Source organism: Mustela nivalis (assembly GCF_964662115.1).
Source record: "Mustela nivalis genome assembly, chromosome: 1".
In the NCBI taxonomy this organism is placed as follows: Eukaryota; Metazoa; Chordata; class Mammalia; order Carnivora; family Mustelidae; genus Mustela; species Mustela nivalis.
This window is the reverse complement of record NC_139020.1, coordinates 53,596,035-53,614,794: the sequence shown is the minus strand read 5'-3', so window position 1 is coordinate 53,614,794 and position 18,760 is coordinate 53,596,035. Positions and strand designations below refer to the sequence as shown.

At 38.5% G+C, this 18,760-nt stretch overlaps 1 long non-coding RNA gene across 2 annotated transcripts in view; it reads left to right on the top strand.

Moving 5' to 3' along the window:
• Positions 1–18,760, top strand: part of LOC309847113 — a 154,855-nt gene that overhangs the window by 84,878 nt on the left and 51,217 nt on the right. The window contains exons 7-8 of one of the 2 annotated variants that reach the window (XR_014302325.1): positions 8,761–8,840; positions 12,340–12,431. This is a non-coding gene — a long non-coding RNA (uncharacterized lncRNA). Of the gene's footprint in view, positions 1–8,760; positions 8,841–12,339; positions 12,432–18,760 lie in introns of those variants that run through there. The other variant, XR_014302324.1, reaches the window with a different exon arrangement.

Here is an 18,760-nt window from a genome sequence, read left to right as displayed (position 1 = left end):
AGGAAGAATAGTGCTCAAGGTATATTACAATCCTAGGTTTCAAGATATACTACAAAGCTGTAGTAGTCAGAACAGTGTGATATTGGCACAAAATAGACACAAAGATCAATGGAACAGAATAGAAAGCCCAGAAATAAATTGATACTTACATGGCCAATTAATCCATGACAGAGGAGGCAAGAATATATAGTGGGGAAAAGACAGTCTCCTCAAAAACTGGTACTGGGAAACCTGGCAGCTATATGCAAAAGAAAGGAATTAGACCACTTTCTTTACACCACACATGAAAATAAACTCAAAATGGTTTAAAGACCTGAGTATGAGACTTGAAACCATAAAATTCATAAAATTCCTAGAAGAAAACATAGGCAATAATTCCTTTTTCTCCTTTTTCTCTCTTTTTAAAGAAGATTCTATACTCAGTGTGAAGTCCAATGTGTGGGACTTGAACTCACAACTTTGAGATCAAGACCTGAGGTGAAATCAAGACTTAAGACACTTAACTCACTGACATACCCAGATGCCACTCAGATAGTAATTTCTTTGACATCAGTTTTAGCAATGTTTTTCTACATGTCTCAGGCAAGGGGGGAAAAAAGCAAAAGCCAACAGTTGGGACTACACCAAAATAAAAAGCTTTTGCACAGCAAAGGGAACTATTAGGAAAATGAAGAGGCAACCTACTGAATGAGGGAAGATACTCACAAATGATATATCTGATAAGGGACTAATATCTAAAACAAAGAACTTATACAACTCAACACCCCAAAAGCAAATAATCTGAATAAAAATGGACAAAAGCACCTGAATTGACATTTTTCCAAAGAAGACTACAGATGGCCAGCAGACACATGGGAATAACTAATCAAGGAAATGTGAATCAAAACCATGAGCTATCACCTTATACCTATTAAGAATGGCTAGAATAAAAGAGACAGTTTAAGTGTTGGTGAGGATGTGGAGACAGAAATCCTCATGAAATGTTTTTGGGAATGTAAATTGGTACAGCCACTGTGAAAAACAGTATGGAGGTTCCTCAAAAAATTAAAAATAGAAATACCATGTGATTCAGTAATTCCACTACTATTTACAGAAACACTAATTTGAAACAAATATATGCACCCCTATGTTTATATCAGCATTATTTACAGCAATCAGGACATGGAAGCAACCTGAGTGTTCTATCAGTAGACAAATGGATAAAAAAGGTGTGATAAATACACACAAGGGAATATTACTCAGTCATAAAAAAGAATGAGATCTTGCTATTTGTGGCAACAGGGGCAGAATTAGAGGGCATTATGTTAAGTGAAGTAGACAGAGACAGACGAATGCTATTTGATCTCACTTATATATGGAATCTGAACTAAAACAAATGAATAAACAAAAAGCAGAAACAGATCCATAATTATAGAGAACAAATTGGTGGCTGCCAGGGAAAGGGTGTGATGGGATGGGCAAAATGGGCAAAAGGAAATGGGAGGTATCAGCTACCAGCTATGGAATGAATAAATCAAGGGAATGAAAGGTAGAGCACAGGGAACACAGTCAGTGGTACTGCAGTAGCTTTATATGGTGACAGATGGTAGCTACACTTACAGTGAGCATAGCATAACATATAGGTTTGCTGAATCACTGTGTTGTTCCCCTGAAACCCATCTTACTTTGTGTGTCAACTATACATCAGTTAATAAATAAATAAATAAATAAATAAATAAATAAATAAGTAAAAAGGAAAGAAGAATTAGGGATTCCTGGAAATCTTCTGTGTGTGTCTTATATCTATCTTCTTCCTGCCTGCTACGTCAAGGACTGCTGCTAACATCTTAAACCCTGTACAGAGCCTTCCTCCACAATAACTTTCTTGTCACCCACAAGGAGCCTCCTTGGCTCATCACCCTCTTACCTTTATAGCTTTACTTCCCCTTGTCATCCTGTCTGTCAGGATCTGACACTCTTAGCACTGTTCTGGAAACCCCATGGGGTCTGATCTCTTCCCCTTATCTCCAGACCTTGCACTGGCTCAGCTCTCTCTTGGTAAGTACCGGCGTGAAAGCCCTGTCCCCTTGCCCAGCTCCTCAGTGACATAAACTGGAAACCAAGGTGTGTGCTGTCCCCAAAAGCAGTCAGACCATGTTAATCTAGCAGAAAGAGCCTGGTCATCCTGTGAGTGGCTGCAGCAAAGGAGTTCTTGGATACAGAGAAGAGACTCACTTTGAGGTACTGGAAGCTTTCTGTGACCAGACACAACTTGTGTCTCTTTAGTTAAGAACCCCAGGGAACTTGGGTGAAAGCCAATGAATAGCTTTAAATGATGGGAATTATACTGTGTAAGTGTTAATTAATAATATTATTTAACCTGATATTTGATACAGGTTTCTACTGCCCAGTCTTCTTTTCTTTTCTTTTTTTTTTTAAACTGCCCTGGGTTCTAAGGCTGTCTGTTTTACAGAATGATTTCTCCTAAGTAAATTGTCAACTCTTTTGAGGGGACCCTAGGTAGCCTAATCTTAATTGTGAAGAACTGATAGAGTTCTCTGGTTCCTTGAGGGGTGTTTAAAAATACATAAAGCAAAATTATATCACCCAAAGTACATTATGAATTTAAAAGCACACAGTTAGCCCTGCCAGATTTTCCTTTGCCTTGGAGAATTGGAATAATTATATTGTAAGTGCAGACAAAATGAGGTTTCTCTCACAGGCAGATTTTTGTGATTCCACTCTGGAGTTTTGTTTAGAAATCTTGTTCAGTTTCTTAGAGGAGCTAAATAAAATTGCTGCAGAAAGGCCAGAGGGGGGCACCAAATAATCATGATTGATAGAGGGTTTGTCTGAGCAGTTATGGGAGGCACAGGCATCAGGCTGTTGAAATCTGTGTGTCTGTTTTGACCATTTTGGGCAGAAAGCACATTGAAGTTTTTCTCTTTACTGAATTATTGTCAAACCAGGAGCTAACATTCCCGCTTTAGAAGAGCAAAAGTACTCAGCTAATGGGGAAGCAGCAGTTGGCAGGATCTGTGACTGCAAACATTTTAGAAAACCTCTGTACTCTTAAACTCTTATTTCACTAAGCTGAACTGTAGGAAGAACTGAGAAATAAACTTCACCATGTCCTTGAGAAGGCACTGGGATGGTTCTTTCTTGATCTTTCTCTCTGAGGCAGAGAAATTATTGGCAGTTTTCTAGCTTTAATTGTTCTTGGTAAGTTGCCGAAGTGTCTGTCTCTTTGGTCTTCGGGATGGGGGATAAATTTATCACATTTTAAAATTCATTTTTTTAAAAATCTGTGGCTATTTGAAAAAGTCTGCGTCCTTTGCTGTAGGCAGGATTTCCAAGTTGAAGATACCTTTCAAAACTGTTTTACCACAATTGTTGCATTTTCTCTTGTGTGGAAAAGTTGTGTAGTGGTATTTACTACCACTGTGGTCTGTAGTTTGCTTATATATCCTTATTTGTGGTGGACTAATTTGAGGAGGGGTGGGGGTGCTGGGATGAAGGCGAAGAATTGGAATTTCCTCTATTCAATTGAGGAGGATATAGGTATGCTTACTGTGTTCTTCACCAACTCTCAAAGGGTCCTAAGTCGTCTTGTGAAATATATGTGAATACCAAATGTGAAATTTAAGACTCATTTTAGCTCCAGACTCCCATTTATCCCCTCAGTTCTCCTTTTCAATTTTCTGTATGTTCAAGGTGTATTTCTTTTTCTCTTTTTTAAAAAAAGATTTTATTTTATTTATTTGACAGAGAGCAAGAGAGAGAGAGAGAGAGAGCGCACAAGCAAGGAGGAGGGGCAGAAGGAGAGGGAGAAGCAGGCCCAGTGCTTAACGACTCAGCCACCCAAGCGTCCCTCAAGGAGTATTTCAAAGTCCTTTCCATCTTGTTTTGTAAGGTGGCATCTGGGCTTATTGTTTTTCCCATTATGGTAGTGCTTGACAAATGAACCAGTGCACAGAGCCGTTCTGACTCAGAGAGACAGCCTGTGAGGATCCCATAAATGCCAGCCCTTTTGTATGTCACATTTTATTTATTTATTTATTTATTTGAGAGAGAGGGAGAGAGAGAGACAGAGAAACCATGAGCCGGGGAGGAGGGAAGGGCAGGGGGAGAGGGAGGAGCAGATTCTCCTCTGAGTGGGGAACTGGACACAGGGCTTGATCCCAGGACCCAGGCATCATGACCTGGGTTCAAGACAGACGCTTAACCGACTGAGCCACCCAGGTGCCCAAATATGTCACATTTTAAGTTTGTGTTTAAGAACCTGGTCTCTGGCGCCAGGCTACCTGAGTATCAGTTTAGGCTCTGCCTCTTAATAGCTGTATGACTTTGGCAAGGTGTTCAGCTTCTCTGTGCCTCCATTTCCTCATCTGTAGAGTGGAGTAATAGTATCATAGGGTTATTGTGAAAATTAAATGAGTTATCATATGTGAAGCAGTTACACAGGACTTGGTATGCAGTGTTTCAGAAGTGTGTGCTAAGTAAATATTTATAGGCAATGTAAAACCTATTATAACAGTCTCATAAAATATTTATTTTTCCACAGAAATTTGCCATCAGGTGAGTTTTTATATGGGTACACACCGACTTAGGTGTTTCCTGCACTCAGCTCACAGGCTGGTATTTCAGAACTCTACCATTATCTCCTATGCCAAAATCTTGTACAAAGATCATATTACAACTGACTCCTCAACATAATTTATTTAACAAACATTGATATAGCACTTTCGATGTGCCCCACACCGTTTTAAACACTATACAAATATTAACTCATTTAATCCTCATTATAACATGAGAATACTTGTTGAATTTCAATTAAGTTATGTGAGAGAATCCTTTATCCCAGTGTCTGACATGGTGATCCCTCAATAAATATTTGTTGAAGGAAGGAATACCTGTGAGTGACTCAATCAATCAGTCTATCTTGTTTGCTATCAAAAAGCAAACAATACACCAGGATGTTATATTAAGTGGCCTAATGTATTCTCAGAAACTGGAAACAGTTGAGACTCTTCTTCCACAGCTGTATTCAGTTTGTCCTGAGGGGCTCAAGTAGCCTAATCATTACTGTTCCTTTCTCAGTATTAAATCACCATTGAGTTTAGATGTTTAGATATCATAGAATAGGTAAAATCTTCAGTGACTTGTAGATTTTTATACTCACCTGTATTGATAGTTGAATACTCCATTGTAAATTTTGATTTGGAACAAAATTTTGGATTTTGAGCAGCAGGTATTCTGTTTAAAACATTAGGTATTCTGTTTTAAACATTCTGTTTAAAACATAAGCAGGATTCTGTTTAAAACATTAAGATATGCCAATTCTCCCTCGCTCTTTGAATTGCGTCCTTTATTTTTGTTCTAATTTGGGAAGACATCTTTGCATCATATTTCATTTCTCACTGTCCTGAAAAGATTAACAAGCAAGCATTTAATATTAATGCTTTATCATAATTGAAAACATCTACATATTAAGTCTGAGGAATAAATTACCTTAAAAATATGTCAGATCTCTTTAGCATCCATTTCGGGACACTTGAATGGTAAATGCCAGTTTTTATGAAATGACAATAAATGTTTTCATTCAACATGCTATTGCCCCAATCAATTGTAGACTCTTTTTTATAGTCACTAAATTAGTTGCATTTAACTTTAAATTGTATTTGTTGAAGTGTCGTTAATGTGATAGAAAAGAACCAGTGTAATAACAACCTAAGACTTCAGTAGTCTATGTGTCTGCTCTCTCTCTCTCTCTCTCTAGCTACCAATCAAAATATTTATCTTTTCCTAACTACGACAAGTATCTGGTGAAGTGGGATTTACCTTTTTTATGGAACTATTAAAATGTGGCAACTGAAGGGCATTTGGAAAAGTGTGGGCAAATTTGCAGAGTTCAGGTCCCTTTGATTGTTCTGAAGAGGTGGAGTTGAGAGATCAAACTCTCCAACCTCTTGAGACGAATATGACTGATACCGCCAAAATAGACATGGCTGATTGTGAACAAGTCCTGGGTTCAAGGAAGTCAACAAATCCTTTTTTTTTTTTTTTAAGATTTTATTTATTTATTTGACAGACAGCAATCACAAGTAGGCAGAGAAGCAGGCAGAGGGAGAGGAGGAAGCAGGCTCCCCACTGAGCAGAGAGCCAGATGGAGCTCAGTTCCAGAACTCTGGGATCATGACCTGAGCCGAAGGCAGAGTCTTAACCCACTGAGCCACCCAGGCACCCTGTCAACAAGTCTTTTAACAAAAGTCATAATACTGGTAAAGATAACAGTTGGGAAATGGACTCCCCCTGTGCCTCACCCAACATTCCAAGGTAGAACGTGGATTGGAGTTTATGAATTGACGTTCGTAAAATTTTTCCTAATCCCACCATGTAGCTGTCAGGCTTGAAGCCAAGTGGTGGTTCCTGTGACCTATAATTTCTAGTTCAGTTTGGACCCCCTTTTTTGTCCAAAGCCCAGGATGGGGAGAGGCAATCTTCTCACTGCATCACTTTTATTCGTGCAGGTAAGGGCAGTGTCCTTGAAATGAGGATATCATAGGAAAGTCTAGATTTTGGCTGTGCACTGAAGCCTGATATTTGACAGTGTAGACAGTGAGCAGGCCCTGAGACAGGAGCAACAGGTTTTCCCTAGGGGTTGTGACATTGGCCGGCTTCAAGGGATACAACTGAACTCTGTCCTCTGAGATAAGAGGTACAAACTGTTGGTCTCAAATCCCTGTAAATGTTTTAAAGAATTCCTGGACATTTCAGGATGGTGATATGGGGCTGGCCGCCTGGAAGAATAATGCTGGGATTGTTTATTTGGTTATAAAACCTATTTGTGTAAGTATTTGTGATGTTTGGATTTGTAAGGAAAATGTCATCCAGATGACCAAAATATATTCCTCATATACATTCGGTCTTCATCCACAATTCCTGACTCACAGCTCCCAAAACCCTTGGCATTTCCTCAGTGTTGAGAGTGACAGAAGTGTTTCTTTAATGTTAATGAGGTGACTTTTGGACCCCTCCAGAGGAAGAGGACTGGTTGCCAGGAGAATCAAGAATGTGATTAGAGGATTGGAACTTTTAGTTCTAGCCTCAGACCTCTGGGAAAGGGAGAGGGACTGGAAATTAAATCAGTTATCAGTGCCAGTGATTTAATCTTTGTAATGAAGCATCCATGAAAATCCGTAAGAATAGGGTTTGGAGAGCTTCCAGGTTGGTTAACATGTGGAAATTTAGGGAGAATGCAAAGCCTTCTCCCCCTGTGCATCTCTGATACCTGGGCTATTCCTGAATTATATCCTTTCACAATAAACCAGTGACCAATTAAGTAAAATGTTTGAGTACTGGTGAGCCATTCTAGCAAATTAGTTAAACCCAGGGAGGGGGTTATGGGAACCTCTAATTTATAGTAGTATCAAGCTGGGCTTGAGATTGCCATCTGAAGTAGAGGCAGAGGGGGCGGTCTCATAGGACTGAGTCCTTCACCTGTGAAATCAGGTGCTATTTCCAGGTGACTAGATTCAGAATTGGGTTGAATTATGGATACTCTGCTGGCTTGTGGGTGTGGGGAAACTCCCCCTGACCTGTTGGAATTGGAGCCAGAAAACCCCAAAGAATATTTAAGAAAAAATTAAGTGGCTCAACAAATATTTGTGGAAGAACTATTGAATAGAAGTGGTAGTAATCATGGAAGAAACCTTGAAATATTTGGAAGTTTTCTCTTTGGTGGATAAAGGAGCTCTGTGATTAGATGTTCCAGACGTAAGGTCAGTCATCAACGCTTATCTGAGTAGGTTTTCTAGTAAATTATTGGAGAATGTTTATTTAAAGTCTTCTGAAAAACTATGAAATTGTTCTGATGAGACAGATGTATCTTACCAGGCTACAATGCTTGAGTTTATGATTATCATACCAGTGAAGTAATTTACTTTCACAATATATATTGAGCTCCCTGGGGCCTTGATGTCAGGCATATTGTTAGGCACACATAGTAAGTTCTTAATAAATATTGAATGGCATAATTAATATATTCTAATATATAATTTTTTGAGTTTGCTGTTCCATTTTGGCACATTGCCAAATGTAATTGACTAGAAAATTCTGTAAAGTGCTCATTTATGACCAAATTTAAAACCTCTTTGAGGGGCGCCTGAATGGCTCAGGTCATGATCCCAGGGTCCTGGGATCAAGCCCCATGTCGGGCTCTCTGCTCCATGGGGAGTCTCCTTCCTCCTCTCTCTCTCTCTGCCTGCCTCTCTGCCTACTTGTGATTTCTCTCAATCTGTCAAATAAATAAAATCTTTAAAAACAAAAACAAAAACAAAAAAAAAACTTCTTTGAGGTTACTAGAGGTGCCTTTGTCTTCACACAGCTAGGAAGAAAATAATCTTTTCTATAGAGATTATATTTAGTTGTTTTCTTAGATTTCACAATTCATTATTATAATTGTATTTTAGCACAGACTGATAAATAAGATATCAGGATTATTATCTTTTCCCTTTCCAGTTTCAATTTTTCCTTCTTCTTAACAATTTTTTCTCAAACTATTCATAGGCATTTAAATTAAATTAGTATTCTTTGGGTTACATGTAATATAAATTAATATTCTCTCTGGATAAATGGTTATGATTATTTTTGTAATTGTGTTATGGACTTTGGTATTAGTATTATTATAAGAATATATAATTTAAATTCTGACAAGATTTTAAAATGTTTTCTTCTAAGTAATGCCTACAAATTCGTCCTTTCCTCTCCTTGTTAGTTTAGGGCTATGACTGAATACCAGATGGGAAGAGGATCATAAGTTTCTGTTATATCTGGATCTAGATCAACCGGAGGACCTGTGGGTAAGTGGAAGCATGGTTATGGATGGATTTTGGAGCTTGCTTGCTAACATAGGCTTGTGGCTGCAGACTTTATAGGGTTAGCTTTTAATCTGCTGTCAACTAGCATGATATCACAAATGCTGTAAGAAAATAAACACATAGTCTTATGAAGATGGCTACATTGACCTCACCCTTTCTCTGAATGACTTGACAAAAGATCTGATTCTCTTTAATGCAAGAGAAAAATATCAGTTGCATTGTTTTGCTACATAAAGTATATTCTGGTTTAAATTAGTGGCATATAAAGTTGTCATCTTGTTTGAACAAAAATCTTATTAAATTGAGCATTATTTTTACTCCATAAAGTGAAATTAAATTTTTAGATAGTTATTTTTCTTTTCAGCTGGAAATTTTTTGAGTTAATAGGAAACAAGTTACACGGCTTTCCAAAGAATGTATTACACGTTTTTGCATTTTGGTTTTATTTGGCTTTGTATGGTTTTTAGAAAATGTTGTAAGTTGATTATATTAAAGTAGAAATTGAAAGAAAATAACCAGGCATATAGCAATAAATTTGCAGATAAAGATTTCTTCAAATGAATGTTTACTGCTTTAATACTATATATAAATGTTTACTGCATTAATACTTAAAAGTATTACTTATATAAAATAATTGGGAACTACCAAATTCTCCAACAATAAATATATTGTTAGAAAAACTGTGACCTTTCCTTTAATGGACTATTAGGCAAAATTTAAAAATATTTTTGAGGAAGTTTTAAAAGCACAGGACATTTTTCCTAATGTAAGAAGACATAATGACAACAATAACAACAAACCCAGAAAACCAACTGCATATACAGTAGAATTTTGGTTTGTAAAGACGAAATGAGTGGGATAAGGCAAAGTGCTGAGCACTTTGAGGGTCCTATCATATTTAATCTTCACAGGAGCCCAGTGAGATTATTTTGGGCAACTCAGAAAATTACAAAGTCAAGGACTGATTCCCTGCATGACTAGTTTTAGGAGATCAATTTAGAAGTTGAAAGTCATAGGTCAACAATTTGGAGACATGTAGATTGTTTATTGGAAGAAATTATGTAAATGTAGTGAATGTCACTGATTTTAAGAGTGTGTTTTTTCAGAGGAGATGTAACAACTGCTATTGTTGGGACTGGTTCTTAAAGTATAAACCAGCCACGTACATGTAGACATTAAAATACTTTCCAGTGATTGGTTCCATCTGTAACTTTTAGGTTGTCTATTCCTTAACACTTCCAGGCACCCATAAGACAAACCATTTTGCCTCAGTAATATGGAGTAGTCCTTTTGATTGAGCTTGAATTCCAGTCATGGTGATTTTTCCCTGAGGAACTCGAGAGAAGCCATTTTCCCCAATGCAGAACTAAAAGGCTCAGCATGATTGGAGCCCAAAGTTTCTAGAATTGTCCTTTGCCATTCTTCTGCTCTTGTTGCTCTTCTCCATTCAGCTACCCTGACATCTCAAGGGTTAAAGATTGGTATTGGTTCTTGAGCTAATAGCCTTTACTTAAGATTTTAGGGGTTGGGTAAATGTCAGTAATAAAATGTTTGTGCTAGGATAGCCATTTTCTCCTAAGAATCACCATATTCTGTTATGGTGCCTGAGCATGCAAATGCAGGGCAACTGGTTTTAACACAGAGTAGAATCAGGCTTTGATTCTTCTCTTGAGAATAATATCTAAACACTGGTTAGTAACTTCTTTTCCATATAAGTAAAATTAAGACATAGAGAAGACTGTAATTTGCCTAAAGTCACACATCTACTTATGACAAGATTTCAACCTAGCTCTATCTAGTTTCAGAGATCTTGGTTATTTTACCACTGGGATCATAGATGGCTTTCTTTTAAAAAATATATATTTTCTCTATTTTTCTAAATCTTATATGATGATACTACTTTCACAAATAAGTAATACATGTTTTTAAATTTTTCTTATAAGTAATAAATGCTATGAAAGTAGAGACAAAACATTTTATGTGATCTGAAAAAGGGAGAAAGTCGAGATTTTTCCCATTAATGAGAAACACGTTCCTGTTTCTCTTTTCCATCCTGGACCCTTTGCTGTGATTGCACCTGCCATATTGTGCTGCAATGACCTGAAGACAGATGGAAACAATGTGCTCTACAAGGCTGAAAATATCTTCCTTGACTTACAGTTTCATTAAAACTTGTGTGATCAGACTTGCAAAAATTAGCATATATTATTAACTAAGCTCATCGAGTGCTAATGACTAATAAAACATAGAACAATAAAAATAAAGCAGAAGATATTCTTTAATATTCACTACTTGATTTCTTCAGGTTCCAACAGGATTCCATTTAGCTGTAGAAACTTGAATACAAATCTGCAGGTATATATTCCTTTGTCCTCTTTGGGCTAGGTGTGCCTGCCCCCTGGGAAAAAAACAGAAGTTTCAGAATACATTTTTATTCATGAAGGTGCTCGCTTTAGATTTCTGAAGAAAAGAACTTGTGGGTGGATGAGTAAAATATGTTACTTCTGTTCTGACATGTCTGCCATCAAAACTAGCTGCCACAGTGCACTTTAATGACCCTTCTACAGTCACAACTGCCACTGCCACTGACAAAAAGGATTTGGGACGAAGAGCTGTGTTCACCTGTACATAACTTTCCAGCTTTACCACGAGCTCTGCTTTGTATGCTCCTATATTTGGCTTAAGCACATATTTGTATCTATGAAAATAGAATGCTCCTTTACTACTTAAGGACTTTATCACGGGCAGGAGAGGGGAGAACCAGGATCAAACTGTTTGGCAGGCAAGCTCTTTAATAAGGAAAACTATGTGAGCTAAAAGTCATCAAATTAGGAACAAGTGAAAATCTTCTGTATCTATTGAAACATCTCCAGTTGAGCCATGTTTGTAAATGAAATAGTTCAAAGGCATTTGCAAAGCACGTTCCTTAAAAAAAATCATTTGCTTCTGGCAGTTACATAAAACTTCAAGTGCTTTGTAAAAAGCCCTCAATGTTGAATGATTGAAGGTTGTTAATGGAAGTAGTCTTCCATTGATCCTTCCATTGATATGGCCATGAAAAACAGCTGGGAGTTGGTGAAAAGGAATGGTATTCAGAAACACAACTAACTGAGGCCGGTCTCTGGGGCAGGGTTTAAATAACTGAAAATTTGAATGATCTTCTGAAGAGTAGCCTGTTTTTGTTTGGGTTCTACAGTATAGGATGTGTGGTTCCAAGGAGCTTGAGGGTACAGTGCTGCTGTGAATCCTGGCATAAAAGTCAATAACAAACTTCCAAAATGATAATTCTTCTGAAACTGTTAGTTCTTAGTGAAACACTCAGTTTGGAGCATCTTTTGCCAATGCCCATTAGTTTTAGAACAATAATTAGAAGATAATTAGCTTAGCCGCTCTCTCAGTGATTTTATGTTAGGAGTGATAAATATCAATATTTATCTCCATGGTTTCAGTTCTGTGTATATTTGCTTTGTACCAAATCCAGGCAACTCGGGCTGTTCGGGATGAGTGACGTGGACCGCCAGGGGGAGGCACCCCCCAGCCAAATGGGTCCAAGAGTATTGGTGACTCCGTGGCCTCAGCATACCACAAGTGAGTGAAATAGCAAAACAGAAATCCTCTAGTGATTCTTTCAGGGATTAGTTCATGCGGACAAATAGAATATTTCACAGAGATCTTATCCGATCACGAAGAGGAACTTCTTTCTGTATGAATGCAACCTGAAAATTCTGCCATAACAAGAGTGTGATAAAAATCCCTCCACTGATACGGCTTACAGTGGATAAGGGATGTAATACAGCAAAAAAAGAAAAAAAAAACAGGCTCACAGAGGAGATTATACAGAGCTGAGAGAAATTTTCTCAGGTAATAAAACACTTGCAGTCAGGATTTTGCAGAGTGTTTGGGAAGGAAGCGAAGTCACTGAAATGCAGTCAGAGGAGACCATGTTGAAATGATCAATTTTGCCATCTGTAATAAAGAGACCAAAAATTGGGCGCCTGGGTTACTCAGTGGGTTAAGCCGCTGCCTTCGGCTCAGGTCATGATCTCAGGGTCCTGGGATCGAGTCCCGCATTGGGCTCTCTGCTCAGCAGGGAGCCTGCTTCCCTCTCTCTCTCTCTCTGCCTGCCTCTCTGCCTACTTGTGATTTCTCTCTGTCAAATAAATAAATAAAAAATCTTAAAAAAAAAAAAAGAGACCAAAAATTATTTTTGAGTTGTATTGAGAACATTGATAGAAAAAAGTGGCCCGTGACCATTCCAAAAGACATTTGTGGTGGAAGGTATCATCAGTGTCAAATGCAGATAGGGTCTGCAGATGAAAAGAATTTGATGACTAGCAGGTACTAGAAGCCAAACCAGAGTAGTGCTGTGTCATTTCTTTTGGCTTCCTGGGTTCGCCAGGAGGAGCAGCTAGATGCTTTGCCTAGGACCTGGCTGCTTGCATAGCTGAGTGAGTGTAAAGTTGAGTGTGTTTGAGGCAAAGAGAATCTTAAGCTTCACTGTCAATAACAAACCATTTGTTACTCAAAAGCTCCTGTTAAATTAATTTAATGAAGAGCCCATTAGACTGATTTGGTTCTAATGACCACTGGCCTAGGTCAGCAAACCAAAATATAAATCTGCAAATGCCTCAAAGTTACAAAATTGAAATGCCAAGGAGAACCAATCACAAATTGGCTTTATGCTACAGCCAATCAAATGATTTCCTTTCTTTGCTTCTGCACTTTCTCTCTCTATATATAATTCTGTCCCTGAACCACTTCTGGTTTGGCACTGCCCTATTAGAAGTGATAAATGTTCAAATTAACTCTTAAAATTTCTGGTATGTCTTTATTTTTTAATACCTCTCTCGAGTTATAACGAGGGAACACTCTTCAGGGGGACTTTTATTTTGTTGAGGTGGGTGATGGGTAAGGATACAAACTGGGGAAGTGAAGGATGAACCAAAATGTCCAATTTAAAGAAAGCAGATGGAGATCTTGGGGGAGATAGTTCTGTGAGCAGAGAGGGGGTCGCAGATGCAGAGAAGGGTTCGATGCTTGAAGTAGGAGAGGAAGCTGAGAGTGATATAAAAGCAGGTTAAAGAAGAGCATTTCTTATATTTTACAGGGCAGAACACTTTCTTTCATTTCTACAGGGACACTTCAGTAAAAATGACATTATTTATATTTGGAGTTATTTTTGTGTATTGAGATGGGACATATCAAGGCTGACCCCAGGGCACATTTGGGAGGAGAAAAAGGAAGTCTAGTGAGGGCTGGTCTCATGTGGATTATAATGAATAAATTGAATTTTAAACTGTATACAATTATTCTTCCATAATTTATAGTGTATGTTTAGCCATTCTCCATTTTTGTTTATCTTTATGAAATACTTATTTAATCTCCCTGAAGTGTTATTGGGCATAATTAACTGAATTGAAATTTCTGCTGACAATTGCAGCAGGGAGTTTGTGCCTAGAGGGAAGAGTGGGTGTATAGACATTTTGATAGAATGGTTCCAGAAAATCTTTCATTTCTATTGGTGTTTGCTTAACCTAATATGCCTACAAGTTATCATTATGTACAGATTAATAAGATACTTTATAAGCTTTTTATCAATTTTGTCAATATGTAATTATTTTTCCAACTAATGAGGGATTGTTAGCATGTAAATAACATACCAAGAGTGTGTCTTGTCTACTTTAGTAAGCCAAATACTTATTATATTGATGATAAAAGCAAGATCTAAATTTAAGAACACTTTATGTCCTTCATCAATTGAAGGTATAATGCAAAGTAAATGAAAGTTCTATATAATTTATTGGATTTTTAAAAGCTTTGTGCACTTTTCCTAAAAATGCCTTGAGGCATTAATAATAAAATTAATTTAAACATCTGCATCTACTTACAGCAATAATTATGTAATCAAAAAGAAATTAGGAGCATGCATGTCAAGCAAGATGCCCCATTAACCCTTGAAATATTGAAGGGCACGTTGGAAATAGGTAGTTATTTTAGTAAAGAAGGGGGAAACCTTTCTTGTGTCCTCTTTTGTACATTCTCCACACTTCTCTTAAAGCAGCCAAGACAACAAACCAGTGTTTGTCAGTGATGGGCTAGAAGCTAAGGTTCAGAGACTCCTCTTGGAACATGGATGCCCAGGTCTTTCCTTTTCTGTCCTTTCCTGCCAGAGTCCCTCTGCCCTCAGCCTGTGCAGCGGGATGACTCTGTGGGACTGCAGCTCACATGCGCACCGTCATTCTCAGCCACGTGCCTGCGGCCAGGATGCCGCACGCATCCATCATTTTATAAAGTGGTCTTTTCAGTAGGCTGCCAGAGGGTCCTTCACATTTATGCTTTATTTATTAAGAAATGTCTAAAACGTGAGAAGAGAAAGTAGAAATGTGCAGCTCAACTCATGAGGGGAATAAAGCTTTGAGGTTTTTCTGTAACTGACTTTATCAGGTACTGTGACCCCCTTTTTCTAGTGAGGTGAAAACTTAACCTTGATCATTAGTGATAATTAAGTCTCTTCTGGCTACAACAGCCTCTTTTAGATAAATATTCCATCTGTTCAAAGCTCAACATCACTGTCAGGGCTGTTTCTTTCCTTTCAGGTGGTACCACTTCCATCTTTTCCTTCTCAGGAAGGCAGGTCGGGGCAGGAGGAGACTAAGTATTCTCACTGCAGTGGGTGGGAAGTACCAGACTTGGGGCAGGAGGAAGCCCTGGTCCAGCCAGGCCTCTGGGGGAGGGTGTCTTGTTCTGCTTGTGTGTGGTCAGAGATGTCTGCCTCTCTGCCTCTGTCACTAACATGTCTGCTCCTGTTTTCTTAGCACAGTAGTACAGTGGGCTCTAAGTGGTTGGGCGTTTCCTGAGCATTTCTCCTTCTCCACTGGCTCTTTTTTCTTTTCTTTTCTCTTTTCTTTTCTTTTCTTTTCTTTTCTTTTCTTTTCTTTTCTTTTCTTTTCTTTTCTTTTCTTTTCTTTTCTTTTCTTCTTTCCTTTTCCTTTCCTTCTCTTCTGTTCTCTTCTGTTCTCTTCTCTTCTCTTCTCATTTCGTCTCGTCTCTTCTCGTCCCGTCCCGTCCCTTCCCTTCCTTTTTCTTCTCCTCTCCTCTCCTTTTCTCTTCTGTTCTATTCTCAAGATTTTACTTATTCATTTGAGAAAGAGAGATACAGAGAAAGCATGAACAGGGGGGAGAGACAGAGGGAGAGGGAGGAGCAGACTCCCTACTGAGCTGGTAGTCCACGTGGGGCTCAATCCCAGAACCCTGAGATCATGACCTGAGCTGAAGGTTGACTCTTAACCATTGAAGCCATCCAGGTGCCCCCACCTGTACATTTATGATGCTCTGATTACACATGGTAATGACTCCCACTTACCCCAGCGTGATAGTTGGCCCTTTGGCTTCCTTCCTCAGGATCACTTATCTCACTGTGGTACCCCAGCAGGTGAGCTTTCCAGCATCTGCTGTTCTCTCTGGGACAAAGGAAGCTTCTGGATTACTTATATGTCACACTGATGCCACAGAGGATGTGGGATACTACATCAGGCCCTCTCTCTGTCAAAGCCTGCCATTTTATTCCTCCACAGTTGCCCAGCATTGATAAAGCTGGTTGGAGGGGTGATCTTTCAGGGTTCCCCATGGCACCTGACTTCCATTTTAACCAATCTTGAGTATTTCTCTTGCCCTTCAATCTGATGCCAGAATCAGATTCGTAGGTCTTTGTAACCTCTGATTCCCACTGCTCTTTTCCTCTTATTTTTCCCATGAGGAAGGAACCATGTATACATGGTAAATAAAAAGGGGAAAAAAGAAGTGATCAGTTCCCTGTCATCTTGAGTCAAAGTCATGTCCGATCCCAGTTCTTGCTCTCTTGCTATGTGGTGTGTACTTTCCTGTGGCATCTGTGGGTGCAGAAGTACAGCCAGTGGTATGGATGTTAGCAGGTCATTGGTAGGGAGAGGAGAAGGAACACGGGGCATGGAAGGATGATCCATCACAGAAATTTTGACAATCATTTCGTAGGGTCAGCAATCAGGAACGCAGCCCTGTTGCCATCTAGAAGTATGAATTTGCTTTCATTCATTGTATTTTTCTCAGTTGAGAAATGAAACCAGCTCAATAACTTTTGTTTGCTTCTTGCCTTTAACCTTTCTTCATGAGAATGGGATAGGAACCAATAGATAATTTTATTTTTGTGGTATTCTTTATACAGCAACAGCATTAGTTTGCTAGGGACTTGGGTGGCTTCAACAACAGAAGTTGATCTTCTCCCAATTCTAGAGGCTGGAAAGTCCAAGATCAAGGTATCTACAGGTTTGGTTTCTTCTGATGCCTCTGTCCTTAGCTTGCACATGGCTCCCTTCTCCCTGTGTTTTCACAGGGTTTTTTCATCTGTGTACAGCATCCCTGGTGTTTCTTTCTCTTCTTATAAGGACACCAGACATGTGGGATGAGGGTACTACCTTAATGGCCTTATTTTAAATTAATTCCCTCTTCAAAGACCTGTTCTGAGGGAATGGGAGTTGGGACTTCAACAAATGAATTTTGGGCTGAACGCAGTGCCACTTGTTGGAGCAAATGTATTCTACGGAATTCAAAATACCTTTAAATCATAACCATTACTAAAACAAATGTTAATACCATTACTGCTTTTCAGACTGTAAAACACTAGAATAGGGGATGGTTTGTTAGAGATTCCAAAACTTGGGTGAGAAAGTGAGAACTTTATTCAGTGCTCTTAGAATGAATGGGATATTGCTCCTGCATTTTTAATTTTATTCTTTGAATTACGCAGATAATACCTTCAAATGTGCTTGGTGAGAAAATTTTAAACTGTATAGAAAACATAAAACGTTGTTGCCTTCTTTATTTTATATTTAGTTTCCTTCCCCCTTGAAGTCAAACACTGTTACTGTCTTAATATCTCTTCTTCCAGATAAATAATATTTATATACAGATATGATGTACAGAGTTCTAAATTTATATTTTGTTCTTTCAAGGTGGCATAATACTATATGCATTGTTGTTTGCCCCCCCCCCCCGCCCCGTTAACGTGATGACTTGGAGTTCTTTCTATGGTTGATATAAGGCAAAGTTTCTTAACCTTGGCACTGTAGGTTTATGGGACTATATGATTCTTTGTCTGGAGGCAAGGTGTCTTGTGTATGGTAGAATGTTTAGCAGCATCCCTGGCTCTGCTCACTAGATGCCACTAACACTTCCCCCTCTGCCAGTGGTGCCAACCAGAAATACCCCATTCATTGCCAAATGTCTCCTGGTAGGCAAAATTGCTGTCAGTTGAAAACCATGGGTATAAAAAGATATCCTTAATTTTAAAAAAATTGCTGCATGGTATCCAGAGTATGGGTTCTGCCACAGTTTATCTATGCTTCTGTTGGTGGACATTTAGAATATTCCATTTTATTACCATTAGAAGCAAAACTGCATCTTTATGTGTGACTCCTTTTTTAAAAATCTTTAAAAAAAATTAGGTTAGTCGCCATACAGTATGTCATTAGTTTCTGATGTAGTGTTCAAAGATTCATTTTTTGCATGTAACATGCAGTGCTCTATGCAATATGTACCCTCCTTAATACCCACCACCGGGGCAACCCATCTCCCCACTGCCCTCTCCTCTAAAACCCTCAGAGGGTTTCTCAGAGGCCACAGTCTCTCATGGTTCATCTCCTAATACCCCCATCCTTACATGTGACTCTTTCCTCCTTATACTAACATCACTTCAGATTTAAAAAAAAAAAAAAAAACAACTGTAAATTTAATTTCTGGGTCAAGGAAGAGGCACATTTTATATTTTGATAGATGCTATCAAATTATCCTTTAAAACCTTTGTCCATTTCTCCACAGCCTTGCCACAACTGAATAGTATCAAACCTTCTAAATTTTGCTAGTTAGTA